Source organism: Lissotriton vulgaris, chromosome 10 (genome assembly GCF_964263255.1).
Source record: "Lissotriton vulgaris chromosome 10, aLisVul1.2, whole genome shotgun sequence".
Lineage (NCBI taxonomy): Eukaryota > Metazoa > Chordata > Amphibia > Caudata > Salamandridae > Lissotriton > Lissotriton vulgaris.
Window position 1 is genome coordinate 1,057,256,183 of NC_141698.1, and position 27,407 is coordinate 1,057,283,589.

The window sequence follows — 27,407 nt, forward strand, 5'->3', positions numbered from 1 at the left end:
GGTGATGTGTTTGGAGCAGCGATACCAATGTTGGGAGTGATTTTGAATGACGTGAAGATACGGCGGTTGGCAACTGTGTTGGATGAACTGTCAATGAGTACAGCTAAGTCATTAGTGTTGATTGAGGGTGAGATGTTGTCGATAAGGACAATGGTTTTACAGAACCGTCTTGCTTTAGACGTCCTTCTAGCAAAAGAGGGAGGAGTCTGTAAACTTTTGAAGGTTCAGGAATGTTGCACGTATATTCCAGATAATTCCAAGGATCTGAAGAAATATATACGTAACATTACTGCTATTCATTATGAACTTGAGGATTTGACGCAAGAGAATGTATGGGAAACGGTCGGCAAGGGATTTGGGAATGTTGGAAACTGGTTTGCAAGCCTGGGAAGGAGTTTCCTTGGATACATACTAAAACCCCTTATCATCATAGTGGCATGTGTGATTGGATTGTGGGGTTTGCTGAGAATGTTCAAGTGATACAGGTCAACTAGGTTGGCAAGGTTGATGAGAGTACAAGAGGAGAATGGAGAATCTACAGGACAGTCAATATCGGAGCTTGAGAGCGTTGGAGATGCTCAAGCGAGGGAAAATGGCGACAAGTCCTGTGTAGCTCGGTCCCTATCTTGAGTGATGTTGGGTTGGTGGTGATGACACAGGTCATCAAAGGGGGGACTGAGAGAGCGCAAAACTGAGTTAGAAATTGTAGGGGTGCATCATATTCACCAGTAGGCAGCACCCACATATATAGAGGATTTCTAATTGTGTTTAAATGTAATGTAGGGCTATGAGTTAATGTGTTAGAAACACGCATAGAGCAACGTAAAGTGTTTTGAAAGCATTAATGCCATGTTAACTTAGAAATGTCGTTTTGCAGTGAAGTATTAATCCAATTAAGGGATGGTCAATAGATCATCAGTGTATTAGCTGCCTTATTAAAATTAACCCTTGTATTCTTATAACGTGATAGAATTGTTTAGGCTAGAAAATGTATTATTGCTTTAGGGATGAAGGCCTAAAGAACGAAATGTATTGCTTGTGTTAGCATGTGATACACCTAAACGTGCAGAGGCCTAGTCATGAAAATCGTGTAGGCCAGACTGAAAATGCTTTGCTTGACAATAAACCATAGAAATGTTTTTGAGAAAGCTGCTTTTAGTTAAAGTCAATTGCAACATTATGAAATTGTGAGCCGATTCACATGCGTTCCTTTGCAGTTGCAAGACTAAGTACAGATTGTAGAAGAAGGGCCCATTGTGTATGAGTGTTAGGATGGTAGACCCAGACATGGAGGAGTGACTGAGGAACTTAGGGAAGCGACTTCAAGAGAAGAAGAGTCTGGGATCCAAGGACGTTCCAACGGACAAGGATGGAGGGATGTCGTAGTGGAAATTTCTGAAAGTCAACACCTTCGAGAGGGGCGTACCTTAGGGCGTGTCGCCTGTATTGTGGGGTTTTTGTATTAGGGACAGCACCACGGGGAGGAGAGAGAGCAGATGCGCATGAGGGCGAAGGAAGCTGTTGGTCAGGCAGAGAGCTTTGCTATGAGAGGGGGTTCTTAGACTAAGTCCGAACAAAGTGAATGCACTTCTTCGGAAGTCACCACGGCTGACACCTTTGATAGGAGGGAACCTTGTTGAACAGGGATGTCACATAGTATAGTGTAGGGACAGATTAATCTGGATTTATTTCTTCCTTTTCAAATGCCTACTAAAACGCAGGTCATAGCAATTCTTGTTAGCCTGATGATTCTGGAATTGATTCTGGTATTGTTTCTTAGTCGACTGAGACTTTTCCGTAGGATTATGTTTGTATTAGTACCTGTTTCCCTTAGACCTCCCCGCCTCTACATACTTCGGTCTCTTCCTCAGTAAAGTATTCTCCAGCACCAGGAAGCCTGCAAGGTATCAGCTGCGCTATATAAATAATTAAAATAATAATAAATAAATTTATCTTCTGAATCTTTTGCTGAGGTGTTTATACACCCAACTGTTTTTGGCTTTATAATAAATCTTTAAACTCGATCCTTAGTCAGTGGTTCTTTGGGGAAAACAATGGAAATCATTGGAACTGATGGTCAATTGGTTTTTTTGATAGATTGCCTTCTACACTCTATGACAGGTAAAAAGGTCTAGTCAACCTGTGACGGGATTCTGGAGGATACTATTCTGATTCTAGAGAAAAATCCCGCCTTTCCAAGGGGATTTAAATCCCCTCGAGCTTCGAGAAGCCTTTGTTTAATTTGTTAGAACGTTCTGCCCTCTACTGGCAGAATGTTCTAATAGCCGTATAGCCCTTTGTAGCAGGGCTATACCGGCTATTAAAGTCCCGCCCCTTGTTAAAGTCCCTCGCCTTCGGCTCGAGCCTTTAACGCTGGAGCGGGCCTTTAATAGCCGGTATAGCCCGCTAAGGCGGGCTATAAGGCTATAATAGCACCCAGTATGTCAACTTTTTAATTTGTCATGCCAGGTACTTAAGTGACTACTTATCACAGGAGAGATCCATCTGCTTTTTCCTGATTTCCCCCTTTTTATGTTAATCGAAGTCGATAGTGGCTGAGACCTTTTCATAAAATCTTTAGAATTATTAAAGTTTAAGGCTCAGATTACAACTTTTGCGGTCAAACCATCAGTATGCCAGGGCGGTGGTCCCAAGGACACCGTCAACCTGGGGATATTCCACCCAGCATATTTGGATGTTCCCAATGTGCTGAAGGTGTGTCACATGATGGAGAAGACAATCACGTGCGGTAGCCCATAGTTTTCCCCACAATGTCAATGCATATGAATGTATTTTAATGTGCATAGGTAGAAAATAACAACATATGCATGGGACATAAGGAGTCAGAGCTTGTCTGAGTAATGTCCAGCAGCATGGGATATGGCCATTGGTAGAGTGCAGGAATGTACAAGTGGCTTACCTGTGCCTATGGCGAATACGGTGTAGTTTTCCCACGAGGACAAGTGTCAGCTGCAAAAGAGGTAATAGACATTGGACTCAGTGACGGGAAAAGTGGAAGCGGGACATAAGGTGAGTTTTAACCTTATTTCCTGTGTTCCCACCGGGTCAGGGTGGAGGTCTTCCTGTCACAGTTGACTTGGCGGTAAGGCACATCGTAATCTGCACGGCGGTTACAATGTCTGGACTTTTACCATCAGCTGCTGCAGCCTGTAACTCTGTCGCAGTGGGGTGAGAAATCCTAGCAGTGACTGCAGAAACCGGGTGGTGAGACCGCCAACATCGGGAAACCGGCTGGCAGACCACCAAGCCAGCAGGCGGGGACACCGACGCTGCCGTGATGGCTGAACCAGGACTGCTAAAGTCGTAATCAAGCCCTTAGTTTTCTTGCGAGATATGCAATGTTCTGTTAATACTTACAATGTAGCAGATCATTTATGGAAGCCTGGAGGGTTTGTGGTTCTCTTAGTTCTTAACAGATTACGAGTTTTAATCAAAATTCATTGAAGAGCCAAGGCACTAGAAAGTGAAAATGTGTTTCAGACACATTGGTACAGTTAATATTGTTTAGTGTGTTTTTTATCAGATCACATTGTAATAGGTTTGATCCAACCAGTAAATATTTTGACTGGCTGGCTACCAGGAAGTTTATTGGAAAGGAGACTAGGAAGGGCGTCGTTGACCGCCTTCGCAAAATCTTGGGCTTGGTTGATGGCATTCCACTTCCACATCAAGTACCAATGAACATACCTACTGTTGACTTGAAGCAGCTTCAGGAAATAAGGGAAAATGATCCCTCAGCATGAAAGGGAGTCTCTGATGGCCCCTTTCCCCCATACTTGGCCTCAAGGACAACCTCCACAGATTTTTGATACAGACTTCTCAGATATCCTTAAGAAGGACTCAATGCTCCTAACGTCTGCATGCCTCATTATTGTGACACTAGAAACACAGACTAATTTCTCATCAGAAAATGGAGTAGACTCTAGAGTCAATCTCAGTCATGCTGCCTTCCTCTTTGCTCTTAGCTACGACGCTTGGACGGCTTTGGTGCTCATGAGTGATTATTGAGTGGGGACTTAGAAGGAGGCTCGTCTCAGAAGTCAGTGCTGCTGAAGCTTCTTTGCTGGGCATTTATTCAGCCCCAAAAGGCTCTGAAGCTTTGCTGAAAATCCGGGTGCTTTCTGCAGCGCAATGAAGCACTGTCGCCACACAGGCTCGGAGGACAAGATCACCAAGCCTCTGTTTTCTCATAGTCTGGGTCATTGTACACTGGCAAACCATCTTGCAGGCAATGCCTTGAGTGACTGGAATCAAGTGTCTTGGAACTACCAAATAACACCACTTATACACTCATAGAAAACCTATGAACTGCACTCTACCTCAAAAAGAAAACCTGACAGCACTGGGAGGCCGTTTAATGGCAATACAGCACTATGAAACCTAACACTATACATCACCATCTAACATAACAACTGCAAGCATAGGCAGGGACTGCTTATTGCACTGCAGTCGTTCACTCTCATTTCACATGGTGTGTGGACCTTGAACCTAACATTCTCAGCCCCTTACCAAAATCTAGAGTTGGGATCCTTGTCTGTCCAGGGGCTCTGGATAGGAGAGAAATCCAGTGGCTCCAGGAACAGGAGGGAACTCTTTGCTATATTCATGGCATTTTACATCTCCATAGTTCTCAGTGTGAGCACAGCCACCCTGAAAAGATGTCTTTATTCCTCCTGTGGAGTTTCCTCGAATCTTCAGATTTGCCAGATTCATCCTCTGATGCTCCTCTACAGATTCAGGTCAGTAGAATTATGTGGCATCAGGGGAGGATAATGTGCTCTTAGTCTGGCTTAAAAGTTCCTGTTTCCTTCCCCATCTTTTTAATGGTGGCATTAGTTTATTTGAGTGGACGTGATCCATTCCCCTGTGGACGCCAGTCTTTTCCCTCGTCTTTGCATTGACAGACCATATCTGCCAAGCACCTCTACCTTTTTGAGTAAATGCCTCACTGCATCTCTCCCAGTGCCACCTCCTTGTTGATTGTAGTAGTTGTTGCTGAGTAGGAGCTCAGGTTGGTGCAGTTAGTGGTGTTTATCTGCCCTGCAGGCACAAATTTAACAGTCCTTCTCATGTGGGGTGTGCTACACTCCACTTGCTGTGTTTGAACTCGATATTTCACAGTTTAAACACCAGGTTACTCATCCTCAGAAAATCCTAATCATTTGCCACCACCAACAAATGCGTACTGCAACGTATGTGGCTTAACCTTCCGCAAGCCTAATTGAGGCAATCTCTAACTATTCAGGCTTGTACCCTTACTGTCCTGATGATGATCCTACTATTTTTCAAATAGGATCGAAACGTCGTCGACTAAGGTAAACAGTTAGCACATTAATCGAATCTGATAAAAAAGTGTAATTACTTTTTCTTGAAGCTTGTTAGAAATTGTGTTCAATATTCCACAAACAACCCTCTCTTGCCTGATATGTTCCTGTCCTAAAGTGTACTTGTCATGTGTTTATGTAGGATTGTGTCCCATTGTATTGATGTGTTTATACTTTTGGTTTTGAAATTTTTGAATGATTAAATTGATTGTCTGGCTGGACACTCTTAATATAGCACTGATGGGAGTCTATATTTATCTTGATGACCATACTGTTCTTTTTAAGGACCATTGTTCTGATACTAAACTCTTACCCACGGTCATTATCTACCTTTCGGGTTCCCTTGTGTTTTTGAAAATACACTCTGAATAACATCACAAGGCTGCTGAATCCTGTATGATAAGTTGTTCCTTGCCCCTGACCTGTGAGTGCAAAAGTGGAATGAATGATTGAATGAATGAATGAATGCATTCTTCTATAGCGCATGGCTACCTACACTAAGGCATCCCAGAGCTGTGTGACCTGAGAGCTGGTGGAATCTCAATGGAACAAGAATGTCTTCAATCGCTTCCTGAAGACCAGATGGTTGGTCTCGAGCCTGATTTATCCGGGAGAAGGTTCAAAAATTTGGTCGCTTGAAAGGAGAGCTGGCGGCCCCCCATGCGTGCCCGCTTCACCCTAGGAACTACTAGGAGATTACGCTGATTAGATCTCAAAGGTCTAAGAGATTGATGTTGCTGGAATAGTGGAGCCAGAATAGTGGGGCCGGTGTTAGAGATGGACTTATGCGCCATACCCATGGTTTTAAACAAGATCCTTTCCTGGATGGGCAGCCAGTGAAGGGACTGAAGTGCGGCTTTCGCCGAGCTGCGTCTGGGAACGTTCATGATTAGCCGGGCAGCACAATTCTGTACTACTTGCAATATTTGGATGGTAGCTGCGGGGGCCCCGAGATAGACAGCATTTGCATAATCCAACCATGATAAAATCAACGACTGGACCAGCAAGCGTCTGGCCTCGATAGGAAGCAGAGTCAAGACCTTCCTAAGGACCCGAAGCAGACGGTAGCAAGTCGCCGCAACCTTTTTGGCCTGAACTTGAAATCCCAAAGTGGAGTCAAGCCAGACCCCGAGGCTCTGAATCTGGTTCTTAGGGACTGGAGGAGGGCCCGGACTGGTTGGCCACCAAGGGTCAAGATTAATGGGGGTTTTATATCCCAAGAGCATGAAGTCAGTTTTGGGTCCATTTAGCTTGAGGAAAGAGGCAGTCATCCACTCTAAAACCTTGCAGAGGCAGGGTGTCAGATTATTAATCTCCAAGTCTGTGGTATTCTCCCTCGACAGGGAGACAACCAACTGCGTATTATCGGCGTAGGTGACCAGATGAATTCCCCAGGGAAGAACCACCTCAGCCAATGGTCTCATGTAGATATTAAACATGGTTGGACTGAGAGAAGATCCCTGGGGAACACCGTGACGCAGTGGGAGTTGTTCAGATGACACCTCATCCTCAAAGACAGAAAAAGATCTCCCAGACAGAAAGGACCTGAGCCAATTCAGGGCCGTTCCGGCTACTCCTGCCTGGCTCAACCGCTGAATCAGGAGGGGATGGTTTACCATGTCGAAGGCCGCGCTGAGGTCAAGTAGGACCACTGCAGCGCAGCCTCCGGCATCTACAATCCTCCTGGTCGCCTCCACCACTGACACAAGGGCAGTCTCGGTCCCTTGTTTGGCTCTAAAACCCGTCTGAGTGGGATGAAGGGCTCCCTTGGACTCTACAAAGGAGGATAGGACCTGATTTACGTGTTTTTCTGCTATTTTACTTATCAATGGCAACAGCGAAATGGGCCTATAGTTAGATAGATCATCAGGGTCAAGGTTAGGCTTTTTTAAAAGCGCCTTGACTCTGGCCAGCTTCCAGGGCGGAGGCACCATGCCTGCTGCCAGAGAAGAGTTTACAACCTGCAATATAACAGGACAGACCGTCCCCGATACCTGTCTGAGAGACGAAGGTGGGGCTACGTCTAGCGGGGAGCCCGACTTGAGGTTGTCAACAAGTCTCTCAACAGAGGCCAGGTCAAGCAACGGAAAGGTGTCGAGGGTTCCCGAGGGGTCAATGGCGACGTTAGAGGGCAACATTTCCTCAAAATTGGTTGCGCTAGGGACATGGACCCCTGGCAAAAAAACAGAATAGATGTTCGTAACCTTGGCTGCAAAAAAAGAGGCAAGGTCGTTGCAGTGTTTCTGGAGATCAGGAGCTGCACTGCTGGGACAAGGGGGGTAACCAATGCTTGAAAAATTTTAAAAATTTCTCTAGGCTTGTTGGCAGCATCCAGAATTTTCTCCTCAAAATAACCAGATTGTGCAATTTTTAGCTGATTTTTATAGGTTCTAAGCGTTAATCTGTATTCAATTTTTCTAGTAGCTGAGTAACCCTTCCTCCAGTTCCTTTCCACCCGTTTGCAATGTTGTTTCAGACCTTTTAATTCCCCGGAATACCAGGGCTTCTTATTAGGGCCTGTTCGATGGCATATTTGTTGTTGGGCAGAATGGAATCTAGAGTGGTGTCTAACCACTTATTGAAAATTGCGTTGGCTATTACAGGGTTATCATGATAAGCTGGAGGGGACATCTTCAATGCATATGCCCATGCCTCCGGGGAAAGCTTAGACTACGTCCGGTTCAGTTTTCTAGAAAGATTCACTATGTGATTTTGGTCATAAGGGGTCCAGACAAAAGAAAGCAGAGCATGGTCAGACCACGGAAAAATATGGGCTGATCACCTTTAATATTTTCCAAATTGGTAAAAAAATTGTCGATTAGATGCCCTGCAAGATGTGTAGAGCCAGAAACGATTTGTTTCAATTGGACTACCCCAAGTGTGCCCAATATAGCTTGTGCTGAATGGGCTTCAGGTTTATCAAGGTGAATATTAAGATTACCTAAAATGGTGAAATTAGCTTTGCTACTAGTAGAAAGGGTGATCTTGTCCAGGAGATTGGTACAAAAACTGTTATGGGCTCCCGGTGGTCTGTAAACCAGGATGCCCGAAAAAGTAGAGGTAGGGGGAAAAGATATGGAGAACCCTAAGCTCTCACATTCCGATAGGGGTCTATCTGAAGCTCTGCATTGGAATGTGTTCTTATAAATAATCGCCAGCCCTCCCCCTCGACCCTTTTGACGGTCACACCTACTAATTAGGAAGCTGTGTGGGAGTGCACGGACTATATCCGGGTCAGACGTTTCCGTTAACCACGTCTCGGTCAAAAAGAGAACATCAGGGTCTCGCTCCTCCAAAAGCATACGGATTTCCACCGCATGCTTTGGAAGGGGGCGAAAATGTATCAAAGCCAAAGAATATGATTTGGTTTTACCATTATGGCACCACTTCTGTTTCAGGCGTTTCCTTTATGTTCCACATGTTTACAAGCTGCTCGTGTCACTTTTCAGCAAGTGACACGAGCAGCTTGTTACGCTGCTGCACAGCTTCATATTGAGATCAGTTCTAGCTGTACTAGTTTGACCTTTGCCATTTTAAAATTGAATTGTTTTTGTGTATTGCACCTTCGTTTTCAAAATTACCTCGTTTTTAAAAAATTCACTTACTAGCGCACAGCTACATTGACGCTGACCCACACTCTTCACTGATTTTTCACTCGCTCGATACCTGCTGAGTTAGGGCAAGGCACCGAGCATCAGGGATTCCTGTGGCGGCCATCTTAGTGCGGGACAGCGCGGTGAGAGAGCGCTAGTCTCCGCCATAAAAGGAAACAGTTGTTCTCCGCGATAGCGGATGCGTTTTAGCGGTCGCGCCTCGTCTTCGCCGGAGTCCAGCCAGAGTCAGCCCGTCTGTGCCCGTCCGGGCCAGGCCGGGTCATAGGGCACTAAACTCTGCCTCTCCCATTGTACAGGTATGACGCTATCTGGGGAGTCTCTTAGAGCGCTTCTCCCCGCTAGACATGACAAATGTATAACACTGAACCCATCTTGTGCTGGTGCACAAACGTGCCCTGAGTGCTCTATCACTCTGTCAAATCACCAGCCCTACCCGGATACTTCTCACGGCCCCTCTCATAAAATCCCACGGCAGGAAGAGTGTTCTAGTATTTTTACATTTTACCTGGTAAATTGCCGTTCATTACCCCAACATAAACTAGATATTTTCCACCTCCTATTGGAAGAGAAGCCTAGTGCAATATTTCTCACAGAAACCTGGCTTCATGATAGTGCAGGCCCTGATGTGGCCACAGCACTCCCCCCGAGCTATGCTATTGTAAGGAGGGATCGTATTGGCCAAATAGGAGGGGGCATCGCTATTATCTACAAAAGGGATTTTGCATGCCATTTCGAACCTGCAGACATTCCTAATTGTGAAGCGGCATCTTTTAAAATTACCCTCAGCCCTAATTTCACCTTCTCTGGCCTACTTATCTATCGACCACCAGTTAATAACCCTACTTGGTCAGAAAACTTGGCAAACCTTATTTTACCTCACCATTTAAAAGCTCAAAATTTTACAGTACTCGGGGACTTGAATCTCCATCTGGACGACGACAACAACAAGACCTGTAAAAATCTTATAGATGACCTCATGGCTTTAGACATGACATTACGTAATAAGGGCCCTACCCATAAAGCGGGACATTTGCTTGATCCTATCATCTCTAACATGAAAGAATTATCATGGATGAACACCATTCCCATTTGCTGGTCAGATCATTTTCTCATACTCTTCTCTATTTCTCTTAAACCCATCAAACGCCCATCCGTTACACCTTCAGACTCTTTTAAGAGAAACTGGAAAAACTTAAATCTAGATAACCTCAATAGTGCATTGAATAAAGATCATCCATGCCTTGATGGTGATATGGAAAATATATCTGATGCCATACAGACATGGCTAAACGACGCAGTGAACGCCAGTCTGCCCTTATCCCGCTGTAAAGGGAAAGTACATCGTCCCCCGGCCCCTTGGTTTACAGAGGCCCTCAAGAAAGAAAAATCTACCTGTAAGAACCTAGAGAGGCAGTGGCGTAAGAAATACGAACTGCATCAAAAAGAGATCTATTGCAAGGCCAGAAACAGCTATCATTCGGCATGTATGAAAGCTAAGGCAAGCTATGTGACTACCACCATAAACACAGCTGTAAATAAAGTCCAGACGCTTTTCAACACTGTGAAGGAATTGGCTGGAGAAAATTCTAGAGCGGAGGCGGCCCCACTCAACACCCAGCAGTGTCAGGATCTGGCGTCCTTTTTCACTGAAAAAATTGAGAAGATTGTCTCCAATATCAATAAAGACAGCACTACCTCCCATAACCAAGAGGACACCCCCCTAACCTCTGAAGGAAACTGTCATCTCGATGCCTGGCCTCCCATTACACCAGTTCAACTGAGGAAACTTTTAAAATCTATCAAATCGGGTTCCCCTCGTGACCCCATTCCTATCAGTATCATGAGCCAACTGGAGGACTCCACCCTGACGCCTATCACAGATATACTTAATGCCTCCATGGAACAGGCCTCAGTTCCTGCTTTATGGAAACATGCCATTGTCAGCCCTTTGTTAAAAAAGCCGACTGCCGATCCTACGATATTGGCCAATTATCGGCCATATCGTTACTCCCCGCTTTTTCCAAAATGTTGGAAAGGCATATTCATGAGGCACTTTCCTCATATGTGGAAAATAATGAATTACTTCACCCGTCCCAGTCCGGCTTTAGGAGTGGATACTCTACCGAGACAGCCCTGCTTGGGATTACGGAAAAGATCAGAGAGCTCAGAGATGATGGACAAACGGTGGCACTGGTCCTGTTAGATCTTAGTGCGGCCTTCGACACCATCTCTCACTCCAGACTGCTAGTCAGGCTGGGAGAGTGTGGTGTCGAGGGCAGGGCATTAGAATGGATTAAATCATACCTATCCCTACGCACCTTCCAGATCACCTCTGCTGAGGCCTGCTCGGATGTCTTCTACTCTCCCCATGGTGTACCACAGGGATCTATCCTGAGTCCCCTGCTGTTTAATTTGTATCTTCGTCCTTTGGCCAATCTTGCAGAGAACTTTGGTCTTATTTTAATGACATATGCTGACGATTCTCAGATTTTGTTCTCTCTCTCTAAATCTGATACGTCTGCTCCTTCCGCACTCAGAAAAGGCCTTCATGAGATATTTTGCTGGATGTCGGCTAACCAACTTAAATTAAATGGGGACAAAACAGAGGTCCTCCTTTTAGGGAATAGTAAGGATCTTTGGAGTGATCCCCACTGGCCGACATCACTGGGCAAGCTACCGCCCCCAGCCACTCAGGTCAGAAATCTTGGGGTCATCATAGATGACAATCTCTCCATGACACAGCAAGCCAACAAAGTGGCGGGCACATGTTTCACTATTCTCAGATGGCTTCGTAAAATTGTCTGGATGTTGCCACTTACCACCCAGAAGACCGTAGTCAATGCCTTAGTAACTTCTCGGCTTGACTACGGTAACATCCTGTACCTGGGTGCAAACAAAGCAGTAGTAAGACGCTTACAACTGGTACAAAACGCCGCGGCCAGACTGCTTTGCAGAATACCCAGACATGCCAGGATCACTAAACATCTTAGGGATCTACACTGGCTCAGGGTTGAAAACCGGATTCGTTTCAAAACCCTGAGCTATCTGTTTAAAATCAAGGCTGGGACCGCTCCCAAGTATCTTCAAGATCTTGCCAAGCCCCACTTTCCCAATCGCAATCTTCGTTCAGCTACATCAGCGACCTTTGCAGTTCCCAGGTACAAACGGGCTAGAATGGGCGGGAGATCGTTTTCATATCTGGGTCCAACCCTGTGGAACACATTGCCCATCCAAATCCGCAAAGAGGAAAACTACAGGAACTTTAGAAAAAGTGTAAAGACCTGGTTGTTTGACAAATAAGTACCCTCGGATTTTCTCTCTCTCTAGCTGTGCCCGTAACCTGCTATTTCGGCGCCGGGAAACCCTTTGTGGGTAGCTGTGCGCCCTATAAATGCTATAAAATAAATAAATAAATAAATAAATAGCACCGGTTTACATTCACGAGCATTGCCAGTGCTTACCTGCCTTCCCCTCATTAAAACAAAATAGAGTGTTAAAGTCATAAACAGCACAAGATACCACACAAATGTGTAAAACATAAAAAGATAAGAAACAAACAATAATATTTCTCAGTGGTTTGAATGGAACTTAGGGGTAGGAATGCTCTTGCGGCACCCAGTGATTTATCACAGCCTTCAGTGGCTGTAAAACCCCAAAGATACAGGGATCAAACATAGCCAAGATGTCAGAGCAGTTATAAAAGAGAGATAAGCAGGCCCTTGAAAGGGAAACAATACTATGTATATACCTCGTATAATGAAACTCTTCAGCTAACAGCGCCTGCCACTGCATTGGTCACAGGGTGCACTGGTTCCGGTGCTTAACTTGTAAAACAATAAAGTCGGATGCACAAAAGTTTTTGTTAGAGGCCGAAGGTCACTGCCACTGCCCTCCCATGTACAGTTGTGACATTCCACCACACACCACCACCAGGGCCCGTGTGTTGGCCCCGCCTGCACGCCCCAAGCCGTCCCCGCTTAGCAAGCCAACTCCAAATGCAGGAAATTGACTACACTGGGATTGTGCAGGTGGGCCAGCACTAGGGTTTTCTCCTGACTTTGGGTAAGTGGTGTCTTATATCTGTCACAGAAACACTCAACTGTACCACTCCTTAAAGGCTACTTGATTTACTTATTCTTGAAAGAATTTCTCTAATTGATGTGACATTCCAGGATTAATCCGTGAGTCAGTGGCATCAGTGTCCATGAAGATTTGTGAACATTTATATTTTTAAGCTGTGTTTTTATATGGTGTATTGAGAAAAATTATAATAAAATGTTGATATATAATCTATATTACCATGCAGTAATAGGTTTCATGAGAAATGCTCTCCTTGCTTGGTGTTTTGTATAATGTGAGCTATATAGGTTACATGGTTTAATGGGTTTGTGCAAGCGCAGGGCCAAAGGACTAGAGCAACCAAATGTGTTCCTAAACGATCATATGCAAATCAGTCTTGACCCTGCTCCAATAGGAACAGTCCAGCCCAAACTGACTGGCCAGGTCCTTCTTAAAGCAGAACACAAGCAACACGACTATTTTTGCCCGACTGGGGCTCAACAGTTGGTTGTAGCTTGGTTCCAGTGGCAACGTGAGCACAGACTCAAGTTTTGCCCGACTGGAGCTCATCAGTTGGGTGTAGCTTGGTTCCAATGGCAACGTGAGCACGAGACTCACGTGTGGGCGTGTCACTTATTATCATGACTCTGACTTGAATGGAATAAGGTGCACATTCCTACACAAAAACAATTCTGAGAGGCTTTTTCCTCTTTCTATGTGTGATGCAGAATACAAAATGCAGCACACGCAAAAAGAGGAAGAAACGAGGAGGAATAAAGATATTTCTCCTGACTACGCCTCACCTGAAGAGGCATAATATTTTGGTGCATTCCCAGGTTTACAAGTCCTTGTAAATCTTGGAATGCGTCAAAACCATAGATGTTGCAGGGGAACACCAACTGCAACACTCATGGAATGTCTCCCTTGCATATCGTAAGGCAACACAGTGATTTGCGCTGCATTGTTTTAAGTGAGATTTATGGAGCCATTCAAAGCCACACAAGGTGGGTTTGCTTGGCTTCCTAAATCTGGCTTAGGGGCTTGCATCACTCATGTACCACGTTGCGTGGTGCAAACGTGATGCAGGCCTCTCATAAATATGCACCTAAGTACGCTCGTTGTAGCTTGCAGGTCCACTACAATTTTCACCTGTGCTGATTACATGCAAGACAGCAAAGTAAACCACGCTGCTGTTACACATAAGTGTGTTAGAGAAGGGGTTTTACCCAATTAAGTCACTAGGGACCTGGGTACTGTATGGTATAGAATAAGGGGTCCCAGTAACAGTATCACAAATAGACAAACAAAACAAAACACTTAAGATCATACTATGTAAAAAAATCCAGAACTATTGGTTAGGCACACTGTTATTTATTCACAATGCGCACGTTCAAATTTCTTTATATCCAGTTTTTTAACCACATTTATAATATTGCCCCAGGAGAGGGAAGGTGAGGGACAGTGAAGGTAGGAGGGGAATGTGCAAGGTGAGTCATTTGTGACATAAATAACAATTAATGAATCTTTAACAAACACTATGTCTGGCTTCAGAGCCCTGAGCCAGTATAATAAATGAGTTACAAATACTCATCATTTAAAAAGGGAAACCATAGTCTCGATGCTACCAATAAATGACTAGGATGGTGGTTGCATCGACTGATGGAAGGTATTAGCTGTCGACGTTTCGACCCCAGAAGTGTTGCTAGGTTGCGTCACACCTTGGATTAGGGTTTTAGGGCAGTTTTCTGCCGATAAAGCGGCGATAATTTTATCTCTTGTCTTGATATTCCCCCCATTTCTCAATTATTCACCAAAAAAGACGGAAGCATATGTAGTGGAGACTGCTACAGATCTGATTTTAGAAACATACTTTTAGGGAGTTTTTAGACAACGTATCCACTGCCTTCTCATAGACAGCAGAGGAAGCAACAATCAATTAATTTGCCAAATCGCTGTAGGGTTAGATCTGACATGCCTTTGCAGACACACTGATCCTAATTATTTCAAGCAGGAGCGCCTTCAGGTTATAACTGTTGCGCCTTCAAAGTCCCTTTGCGGCTGCCTTTTCATGGAGGAGGGACCGCCATAAATAGGTAAATAGAAAGGGATATCCTAATCCCTACAATGGTACCTGCACAGGCACTGCCCCCAACTGTAGGGATTAGAAATCCAACCTCCGTCCCAACAGGATCATTGATCCTGTCGGAGGTGGCGGTCCACCCCCCACCTCTGAGGTCTGACCAGCTGCAATGTGATGCAGCGGTCGGACCAATGCCCTAGATGGCAGAGGGACCACCACCAATGGCCTGTCAGTTGCAGTCCACCCACCATTGTAATGAGGACCTATTAGTATGCTGCAGTATACTGGAAAATAAAACAAAGTGGGATACCAGTGTTATTAATGCAAATTTAATGTGTCCAAGATGTTGGCTATTAGTGGCTGACATTGTCCATATGTTCTCCAGTTGCTTGCAGCTGGGCTGTAATTGGTCAGATATCATCCAGGATCTTTCTGCGCATTTACACTATAATATCAAGGTTATCACGGTCAATATTATGTTTGGGACAAAACTAGACATTAATATTCGTACGTCTGCAATAGTACCTATCGATACTCTTCTTGCACGATTATACATCGCATACGATTGGATTAATAAGACACCTCTAACTTTTAATGATTGGTGGACAGGCATGTGTGAAATGGAGTCAGCTATTTTATAACTAAAAGGAAACAAGCATTGACAATGCCAATAGGTCTGGGTTATGAATGCACTGTCAAGATAGGCATACAAATCCTTGTAGGTTAATAACTGCCCTCCTTCGATCTGTGCTGCTACCAGAGAGAACAGCATCAATTGTCAATTTATCTAAGACAATTTAATAGCATTTCAATAGTATATGTGTTTGCCACTTGAAGTACAAGCTCAGGCAGCTGGATACATTAAAAAAAATTATCACACACAGCTGTGTGGAATGCAAATACCTTTCTTGTGGAAGTGCACAACTTCTGCCCAATCAAAATATGTACTTCTGCCTCCCAACATGTACGAATAGCCAAAGCTCATCTCTGTGATTATCACATAATTGTCTGGCGGAAAGCTGTGCAGTCAAGTCAGGTCATAAAAAGAGGATGTGGCGATTACATCAGACTTGGTTGCATCTGTTTCAAGTGGGTAATGTAAAAGGAACTCATAACTCATTGTGTTGATGCTTAGAGTTGAATACTTTTTTTCTGTGTCCATTGGATTATTTGGAATTTGTTAAACTGTACTCTCTTAATTCGCTAATTAAATAAAGGAATAATGTGACTGAATAATGTATGACCAACCAAATTATTTTATTAAAAAGTTTCAATTAAAAAAGGATGGCTGTCTCCATTCTTCAAATGTTACACAATAAGGCAAGATGTTTGTCCCATGTCCCTTGTTTGAAGACACGCAAGACTAAAGCTGTCCTACCCTACGCATTACATAGATTTGTGCATGATTTGAGTTTCTACAAGCCTAATGTAGTTATCTGTTGATATGAGACTGTTCTGCCGCCCGAAATGCATTGGGTTTTTATCGAATAAACACTGCCTGTGATGAGCTTGGCATTGATCGTATTTATTCAAGAGGTCTGGATGGACACAGATTAAATATAAGAAACTTGGAAAAAAGGCAATAGATCCCACATGTGGACTTGATAAATGGAACAAGCAGCAATGTTAAAAGTGGAGAAAAAGAAAACTGTTTGAGATAAATACTTTGATTACAATAGGAATATATATGTGTATGTCGCAAGAGCGACACATAGCAGTGCATTTGGTTGGGGCATAAATATGTCCCTCATCAGACTATCATTATCTGTTTTATTGTCAGATTTCAGCAAGGAGAGTGCGGAAGTGATATTGGGGAACAACTGCGTAGCAGTGTGCTCCACCCACAAAGTCTCCCACTTTACTCAATTTTGAATATACAAAACATGGAATGGTGCCACTAATAAGGTGGTCATGAAATCATCTAAAAATGGCGAGGATTCCTCTAGTGAAGAATAATGTATGTGTAAAGTGGATCGGCTTTTGCACATGCCACATTATAGACTATGCTAATAGGAGGAATAAGAGGCCCCTTGGTTTGTGCCTCTATACGCAGGCCGGTTCTCCCGAAGGGCCATTTTTCCAAGATGGCGGATGAAGATTCGTCAATCATCAACTGCCATCTTGGAAGTACGGCCCTTCCCGGAGAACTGATCTGCATTGTTGTTGACTTCAACGAAGATATCACAGGAGTGTCTGCCTTGAATCTTTCTTGCTTTGCATTGGTGTTGGGGTTTCCACCTCATGGACACTTGAATGCCACTGGCCTTTGTCGATGGAATGGGAAGAGTTGTAATACAGGGGAGGATTTTGTGCACAAGACTGACAGTATCTCAGATTGCAGATCCATTCCGACCATTGAGTGAGACCCGGTAAACAGGTGGAGAAGGCCAGCAAAATATATGGAATAAAGTGCTAGTGATGTGAGTCTAGATGACTTACACAAACATAATAGGTAAGGCACAAACAGGCACATGCCACAATGTAGGCTTTTGCGATTCCTTAATTGAGATTATTAAGGAATCACAATTAAGGAATTGCAAAAGCCTATGCATGTAGGAATCGCTATAAAATTAGCGATTCCCAAACATTCCTTAATTTTGACTCACAAATTGCGATCCGCAATTAAGGAATGCCTTCCCATTCATTCCTATGGGCCCACAGGCCCATAGGAATGAAGAGGCGATTGCATGTGCAATTTGCGAGTACCAATAGGTACTCACAGATTGCGCATGCAATTATCAAGGGTGAAAGGGTGTCAAAAGGACACCCTTTTGCACCCCTGAAATTGCTCTGTGCACACATGTTGCGCACACACATGGCCCAAGGGCATGTGTGTGTGTAACCTACAACTTTAGTGCATTTTTTAAAGTTTTTGCAGATTACCATCAAGTTCAACTTGATGGTAATTTGCACACCCTAGTAGCGAAATCGCTGTTCTAAAGTGGTTCTTGCATTGCATTTAAGGAATTGCAAATTGCAATTCCTTAATTGCAAACACAATTTGAGAAATCACAATTAATTGCGAATTCTCAAATTGCGAATAAATGCCTTGAACCTTGATGCATCGCAAATGCCCATTTTGTGGTCGCAAACGGCCAATTTTTGCAAATCGCACCATTTGCACTCGCAAACATGGTTGATGCATGTGCCTGAAAATGGTGATGACTGGGGATACTTTGTCTGTGGCTTGCTTCTTTCATATCACATGGGTGGGTTACAGGCAGTGGAGGACTTCACTTGGGCATTATATGAAGCAATGGACAATTATCACCTATGACGAGGTTTGCCCCTAAAAGAGGAATAACTGCAGAATGTATTTCTTACTGCAACAAAATGCACATGTTCTGGAAATTACCGAGCACTTTTCCACGTTTGACCTGGGGAATGCAGGTAATTTTGCATCCAGATTTTACCAGGTGCAATAAAAACCGTAATTGTACTTACTGCACATATCTGTGCATCTGTGTGCATCATCTTTTAAAACAAGAACACAGCGCTAAGCGTTGTAACAACGTTTCTTCAAGTAGATATTTAAATTATGTCAAACTGCTTCAAATCAAAGGCAGTATTGTATCATGCCATGTGTTAAAATGAGCGTTAACAAAAAAAACATAGCATTGATCGAATTGTATGTCTAAAACTTCATTTTTAGTAGAGACGCCTGTAGCTCATAAAAGGGCTTTTGGGCAAAGCCGAGTCATTTAAACTGAAACCCCTGAGCCACAAGGAGACACTGTAGCCCATAGTGGAGTTCAAATACATGATTTGGATTTACACAGGTTGTTTGTCAGTCGAACTCCAGCTTTTAAGACTTTGAGCGCCTTCTGACTCGTACCCACCAGAAGTACTAAATTACAGATGTTGCCAAAATTGATTTTAGAGAGAACCCTGAGCTCGTAGATGTTAAGGAACAGTGGAACTATTTTTCTTAAAAACCTCATCTGTTGACATGAAGGGCCGAAAATCGACTTGTTCCCTCCAACAGCAATTCCTTATAAAAGTAGGAAGGCTTTTCTCCCTGACACATAATAAAGAACATGCCCCCATCCCAAGAGGCTAAAAGGCTGTATTCCAGAGATTGCCCTGGCCTGAATCAGGTCCTCTTTCTTGTGGACAGTGCTGCTCATCCATGCTGGCAGAGAGCAGGCCTGGAGGGTGCCCTGCAGCTCAGATGGAGTTGGATCAATGCACAAGATCTCTTGTGTGGCATCTGCATAGGAAACTGCATCGACTCCAAAGGATCTTATATTTCTGCCCACCAGTTGCAAGTATGCATTAAAGAGCACAGGGGATAAGGACAAAGCCACGTGTGGTAGGAATTTGCTTAGATCAGAAGGGAGGAAGCATCAAAGGTTGGGTCAGTCCAGAAAGTAAGGAAGAAAACAAGGAGAGGTCCATTTCTTGCTGGTGAATTAAGAACGCGTAATTACTTACTGTGGATATGAGAGTGGAGAAAAGTTGCAGCAGCATGCAGAGAGAGAAAGAGTCAAAAGTGGACAAGGGAGATATACGGAGAGAGAAGGCCCTGTAGGAAGGGAGGTGGAGAGAGGAAGAGTGACTAATTACCGTGCTCTTTCCTAGGAAAAATGGAGAGAGAATATGAGAAAGTTAAAATAATAAATAGAGCATCAACTCTACAAAGCTGTGCATTATATGCAAGTCAACATTTTAAAACCTGGCAGGCCCAAGTCAGCTTATCATCCTTCAGAGACTGATAACATTGATAATACTATTACCTTCCAGTTGAGACATAAAAGTAGAAATTATTCTAATATATTTATATTAATAATGTATGGCACAATGCAGATGATATCAAGAAGGCCAAGTTGTTTGAAATTGGGTCCCTGGTTGACTGGGGTACAAGCCCCGGTTAATCAGTCACCACAGTCCTAGTCAGGCTAAGGAACAAGCAAACCCTACATTGTGCTCACCCTCTGGTAGCTTGGCACAGAGCAGTCAAGTTTAACTTTAGAGGCAATGTGTAAAGTATTTGTGCAGCACTTCAAACAGAAAAACAGTGAAAAGACCTCACAAAAAGATTCCACACCAGGTTAGAAAAATAGACTTTGATTTAATAAATAAAACAAGACCAAAATGACAAACATTAAATTAGTAGAACTTGAGAGATTGAATTTCAAAGTTATAAGTGAAAAATAGCGCTAAAAAGCACAGAACGCTTTTGTGAATATCTGGTTGTGCCAGACCGAGACAAAGTCAAAAGTTCAGGCTGACCACAATGGCAGGCCAGCTACAGGGACCCAGTTAGGCCTGCTGAACCACAGAACCTTAAATCCTGGTTGCGGGTGGATCAACATCAAAGATGCATTGCGCAGCTGAGGCAAAGCGTTGGTTCAGAGATGTGGCACGGCTGTGGTGCGAGGTCCTGATGCATCCACGTCGAGGATCCTGTCAATGGGGCTTGCGATGCGAAGGCTGGTGTCCAGGATGTGTGGGGCAGTTGAGGCGATGCATCAATTACGATGAACATTAAAGCTGCAATGGGGAGGTTCGGCATCGTCATTTAGGCTGCTAAGGTTGGGAAATGCGAAGAGTTTGCACGACAAAAAGCATTGCAAAGTGGTGGTTCCAGAGGGATGCAGTGGCAATGCAAGTCTTTTGCGGCGGGTCCAATCCTCGCTTAAGCAGTGATGCATGAGACCTGCTTAAAGATGCGCCTCTCAATTGAGGAAATGGGCCGGTTCTGCTCGGTGATGCGTTGCTCATCAGAAGATGCATTAGTTCTTCTGATAAATCATCTTAGACATAGTTCCAAGAGTCCAGGATTGGGGTGGCACCTCTTGGCAGGGCAGACTCACAGATGGCAGAGCCCAGGTGCAGAAGCAGGTTCATTGAATGTCTTTTATGTCCCTGGGACTTCACGTCAGGAGGCTAGCCAACTAGGCCTTGAGAGTCACTCTGGGTTCAAGTGATTCCGCTCCAGTCCTTCTCACCCAGGCAGCAAGTGGGCAGCAGGCAGCAAATCAGCACAGCAAATCAGAAGTCCAGCAAAGCAGCAGTCCAGTAGACTGGGTATAGTAACGGGTAGTATGTTCCCAGTGAGCTCACATAGCAAAGAGCTTCAGTCAAATGGGTCTTCTGTTGCAGCCAGTTCACCGTCATTACCACCTACACCTCGCTCTAAAGTACTCACCCGTCAACAGAGGTCTTTGCAGGTCTCAGGAGGGGAAGTTGTTACTAAAAAATAAAAATAAAAGGCGCTTGGCATACCAAAAACCATGCCTCAGGCATGTAAAATGGTGAAATGTTTCCCTACTGCTCCTACAGGGCCCTATGTCAGGAGTTCTTGAATGGACAATGCTGGTAAAGACTCAGCTCTCACAGGCCTGACGTGAGCTGCAGTATCCAGCAGACTCATCAAACTAACATTGCTGGGTAGAGCTGGCATTCAAAGAGACAGAATCTGGAGTTGTCTACAGTAGGGAAAGCTAATATTGAGTCAAAGGGCTCTTGCTTAAGATGAGAGCAGGGTTAATGTGGAGGCGGAGAGTGGCAGTAGGAAGGGACCAGGTAGAAGTCAGAATGAACTTGAACTTGTTGAGGCTTATTCAATGCCCTTGTGCTGATCTTACCTTTGCCCGCATTGTTGCCGCCACCCAGGTCGGAACGAGGATCACCAGGAGAGCCACTACTTCTGTCGCCTTGTTGCTGCTGCCCCAGCCTGACCGGGGGCCTCAGAGGAGAGCTTGAAGCAGGAGAACTACCACTCCCATCGCCCCTTGCGGCATCCCATTCAGCGCAGCACCGTCACCAGAGCGCCAGGAGGCGCTAAAGGGGGGCCAGGGCTCTCGCAGCGGGGACGCGCGCAGGCTTGCCCGAGCCAAGGGCGGGCCTGTCCGAGCCCGTCAGAGACTGGATGAGACTGGGCTGGGCCACCCCTCTTTCTTCAGCTCCATCAAAGACTGGTCAGCGTTTCTTACTATTTTGACTGTAAATTTATTATTGCAGCATTACGTGTTCACACACCCTGTTACCTTGATAATATGAGTAAGATCAAGCATAAGGGGGTAGGTGGGCCAGGTGTTGCAGGGACTCTTGACGGTTGCCTTCCTAACACGGGCCTAGTCCGTTCTAATTCATGAAATAGAGCTAACTGAAACCGCTTAGAGTCCCCTCCTCTGAAGACTCACCATCACCTTTGCGCTCAGTAGAACAGGGTATAGTAACAGGTAGTATGTTCCCAGTGAGCTCACATAGCAAAGAGCTTCAGTCAAATGGGTCTTCTGTTGCAGCCAGTTCACCGTCATTACCACCTACACCTCGCGCTAAAGTACTCACCCGCCAACAGAGGTCTTTGCAGGTCTCAGGAGGGGAAGCTATCACTAAAAAAAGAAAGGCGCGTGGCATGCCAAAAACCATGCCTCAGGCATGTAAAATGGTGCAATGTAAGGTGGCAGCGCAGGGTAGCGAGGGTGGTTCTAAGGTCATTTTAGCCCCAGGTATTATGGGTGATGGCGATGCTAGAGTTAAGGACTCCGTTACTCTGTCTCCAAGCATGTCCGAGGCAGCTCTCTTAGCTAAGTATGAAGAAAAACTCAAGGCCATGCTCGATCCACTATTATTAAAGCTGTCTGGTATTGATATGAGCCTGGTTAAAATTGAGCAGCATTTTCTTCCCTCAGGAAAAACGACTGAAATTAGAAAATCTACTATGGTGGCTGACTGTCCCCTTACTGATAAAGAGAGTGCTCCCAGGTCAAATCTACAGAAGACATAATCCACCATTGATAGCGCATTGCAGCGAGGGGAAACATCGGGCCGCCAGGTTTCGGTGCTACCACAGGGAGGGACCTTGAGTGGTAGTATGTCCATCCATCTCCCTCCCGAGGCCACTCCATATACAGTCATCTTATCCAATGTCGGTGCTCCCTTTAGGTGGGGACGAAAACTGGTCATCACTCAAAAATAAAGCACTCCATTTTTTGAACGCTAGAACTGGGTTGGGCACGGCTTTATTTAGTGAATTTAAAATTATACGCAGAATTCTTTAGGTCGGGGAAATCTTTAAAAGCACTCAGAGGAGACAGCGTGGTTGTAAGTTTTGGGTCCCTCAGCATAGTCCAAACCATCTTCGATAGGGCAGGGTCTGGGGACCTAAACAAGGACAGTATTAACATCTTTCCACTAGGTTTCTTCTATCGTAATGTCCCAGCCCAAGTTAGAGGGAGGGTGGGTTTTAGGGATGTAGACCAGGTTCAAGGCCACTATGATTATGTGGTCCCTACACAAAACAGATTCGAAATATTTTCTAATCTGGAGGACATAGATTGACTCGAGCCAAACAATACAATCTCTCACCTACACGATGTGTTGGGTGAGGGCGGATGTGTAACAGGCTCTAATATTTCAGGAGGCCCCGTACTTACTAGTTTATCCGTACCCACACGTGATTATGCCCATGCATAGGCTGTAACTAGGCCGGGTAAAGGGGAAGGTAGTTTAGTATCTCCCTCACATAAAGGGGCTACTGATTCAGTCGAAGTAACTAGTGTATGTCACCTCCCGTGTCTTAGTCATAATTTAGGTCCTGCTGCAGAACTCAAATTAGCTTCCTGGAACATAGCAGGGCTGATATCAAAAACTGTATCATCAGATTGGTCCCTCTTTATTGAGGGCCACGATATATTGTTTTTCCAAGAAATCTGGGCTACGGATTATGTACATCGTCAGGGCTATTTAAACTTTTCCAAGAGAGTGGAGGGGGGCCAAAGAGGAAGACCAAGGGGGGGCTCACTCCTTGGATTAGGCAGTCTAACCACTATAGGGTGGAAGAATTGCACATTGCTAGCAGGGACATTCTAATAATTAGGATCCAGCAGGTAAAATACCTGATTTGTTACTTATTAATGTTTATGCAAGGGGCGTCCAAGGAGGGAAAGCATCTCCCACTGTTGATATTTTAGATGCATTTTTAACAGAACATAGAGAAAATAAAAATTTGATAATAGCTGGTGATTTTACCAGCACTTTTGAACCCCTGGACCTCAATGTTGTTAACCTCTGCATAGAGGAGAATGCCGAATGCTCCATTCCACTACTGGATCTTCCTCCAATTAAAAAATGGACAGGTGCTGCCATCCAATTAAAGGTGTTTTGTATGGAACAGGGAGTCTGGGCTGCAAATGGGAGAACTCTTTCAGACAAGCAGGGCACGCATACCTTTGATAATGGTGTGCGTAGCAGTTGTATTGATTTTATTCTGCTAAATAAGGAATTTTGGCCCTACTTAATTGATATGGAGGTCTGTGAATGTATTGAGAGTGACCACAACCCTCTGGTGTTGTCCTTGCACCCTGCATGCACTCCCCTTGGTGTCAGTCCGGCACCACCTACTGATCATGTGGAGGCACACTTGACCAATGATACAAGGAGAGTCAAATGGGTAAACGTGATCAAAAAAGAAGAGCATGTAAAGCAAATGACTAATTTGGTGGTAAGGGCATTGGGTATGCTCCGGTCATGTGCTACTCAAGCAGAGATCAACTCTATCATTGTACAGGTCCATGGGGATTTGTTTAACCAGATTAAAGGTTTTTTTATTACTAAAAATAAAAAATTTAGGGAACACTCTGGTATTAAGGCAGCCACCTGGTATGACCAATTATGCCGAACGGCCTATAGAAACCTGGTTAGGGCAATTAGGACAAAGAATAAAGAAGATATACATAGGGCAAGGGCAGCGTATAAGACAACCCAAAATCAAGCCAAAAAGAACTGGGATGAGCAGCATTGGGCGGAGCTGCTCTAGGCGTGCTCGGGGAGAAGTATGACTACTTTCTGGCACCCGGTGAAATGGGGCAGTGGCGCACCTAGTAGAGTGCAGGAGTATCAAGTGGCCCCAGGCCAGTGGGTATCGCACTTCAAAGCCCAGTTTGCACTTCCCGAGGAGGCCCACGTTTTATTTGATATGCCAACTCCTACTTCCATACTGCACTTCACCAAGAAAGAGGTTGAAACCGCGTTACTTTCGGTCCCAAGAGGTAGGGCCCCAGGGTCGGATTGCATTCCTGCAGACCTGTTTCTTCTGGATATACCAAATTGGGCAACCTATATTCAGATACTTCTGAATTCAATATCAAGTGGAGCACCAATGCCAGGTACATGGGCAGGTGCAGAAATACTTCCCATTTATAAGAAAGGAGACCGTTCTCTACCAGGCAACTTTAGGCTGATAAGCCTTATTGATTGCATACAGAAAGTTTCTGCTAGGCTGGTATTGAGCAGAATCCTGGAATGGATTGAGGAGTATGATATTCTCTCACCACTCAAGGCGGTTTTCTGCTCTTGCACCAGTACTATTGACCAGGTGTTCAGGTTTACATTGATTTACTGGGGTACGGTAGTATTAGGGGGTGGTACTATATATGCAGCCTTTGTCGACCTTAAGTCGGCGTTTGATCTTGTACCCCGCCCAAAAATGTGGAAGATTTTTTTTAAATTAGGTAGGCCACTAGAAATTCTGGCCTTACTGGTCACGTTACATAATGCCAACTACGCGCAGGTACGCTGGGATGCTCTGGGGAGTACTACCCAAAGGTTTCCTGTTGAGAAGGGGGTACGACAAGGATGCGTTTTGGCACCAACTCTCTTCTCTCTGTACATCAATGGGGTGGTCCAGTACTTTTCTAACTATCCCACGGATGCGCCCACTCTGGCAGAGATGAGGATCTCGCTGCTTAAGTTTGCAGATGACACCCTCGTGCTCTCCAAGACTCGAAAAGGGTTACAGCGCGCCCTCGCGAGATTCGAGGACTTTTGTCAGGACCACGATCTTGTAGTGAATATAGATAAAACAAAATATATGGTCCTACACAAACATAGGAGCATCAGGGGTAAAGTGGAAATGAAGGAAGGTACTCTGGAACAGACACAGAATGTTACTTATTTGGGAGTGACTATTGGCAGCAAACTTAGCTGGAAACCACAGATTGATTGGCTCTCTGTCAAGCATGCCCAACTCTCAGGTGCCCTGTTGAAGGACAGAGATAATCATGCACAAAACCTATTGCTCCTGCTCTAAAAATATTTCTTTAAAAACCAGAGCCTCAATCTTGTACGGGGCTGAACTGTGGGGTTTCGCCAATTTAGATCCTTTAGAGAAAGCTGAAAATAAATCTTTGAGGTCCCTAATTGGCCTCCCCCAGGCCACCCCATTAATACCCCTATTTTTAGACCTGGGCTGTTATTAAATCAAGGACGTGGCACATTTCAGGCCAGTGGCATATTGGAGAAGGCTCTGGGCTACCTCGGAGCATTTTCACTATGCCCAGGCCCTCTTAGAAGTTAGGGAGGCTGACGGCATGGGCAAAATCCCGTGGCTCAGGCGAGTAAAAGTCACTCTTTCTGAGATGGGGATGAGTAGTTTATGGGCATCCCCTGCTGACAGTGTGTTCCCAGCAAAGAGTGATTTTAGAGCAGCATATCCCTTGTTATGAAGCGGTTTGCTGCCATTACTGGTCCCTCATTATCCAGAGACTCCCTTGAGATAAAGCACAAGTGGAACTAGAAGAGTACTGGGATTTAATTAACTCCCCCAATAATAGGAAACTGTATCATCAGTTTAGGGTGGGCTCTCTCCCTACTAACGTATTTACTAGTAAATGGCGCACAACAAATAGTAGTAAATGTTCATTTTGCCCTAATTACAATGAATCACTGGCTCATATTTTGTTTGTTTGCCCAGCCTATAGAAATCCATGGATCAGATGGTTGAAACCCTTATGTTTTAATCTGGGAACCAGGTCCAGCAGCGAGGCTCTTAGGATCTTAAAAACATCTACAAACGAGCCTGTAGTGATCTCTGTTGCAAAGTATCTGGGCTGGGTGTGGGTGATTCGCTCCAAAGCGAGGAGCTCTAGTTAATCGTTTTTAGCTCCTAGTTGGGCGATGGCATATTGCACTTTGCATACTTTTGTATGAACATCGTATGTAATTAAATTGGTTCATGGAAGAATCATGGAACTTTGGTCGTGCTAGGTGGAGGTTCTTGCGGGAGTGTATTTTATCAGTTTTAAGCTATTTATTATATATCATGAACTAGTGAGGAATATTAACTATAACATTGCATTATGTATTCTTATGTTTAAAATGGTCTAATTTTTATCAATTTTACCTCTATGTGTTTATATTGTCTTTTGTGATTTTTTAAATCGAAATAAAGACGTTATTGGTTGATGCTTATTAAAAATGTGTTTTCTTCAAGGGTCACAAGTCAGAGAAGAGCTGGACTAAGACTGGGCAGAATGAGAATTTCTGAATCTACGCCACTCTAATTTCCTAACCAAAACAAGG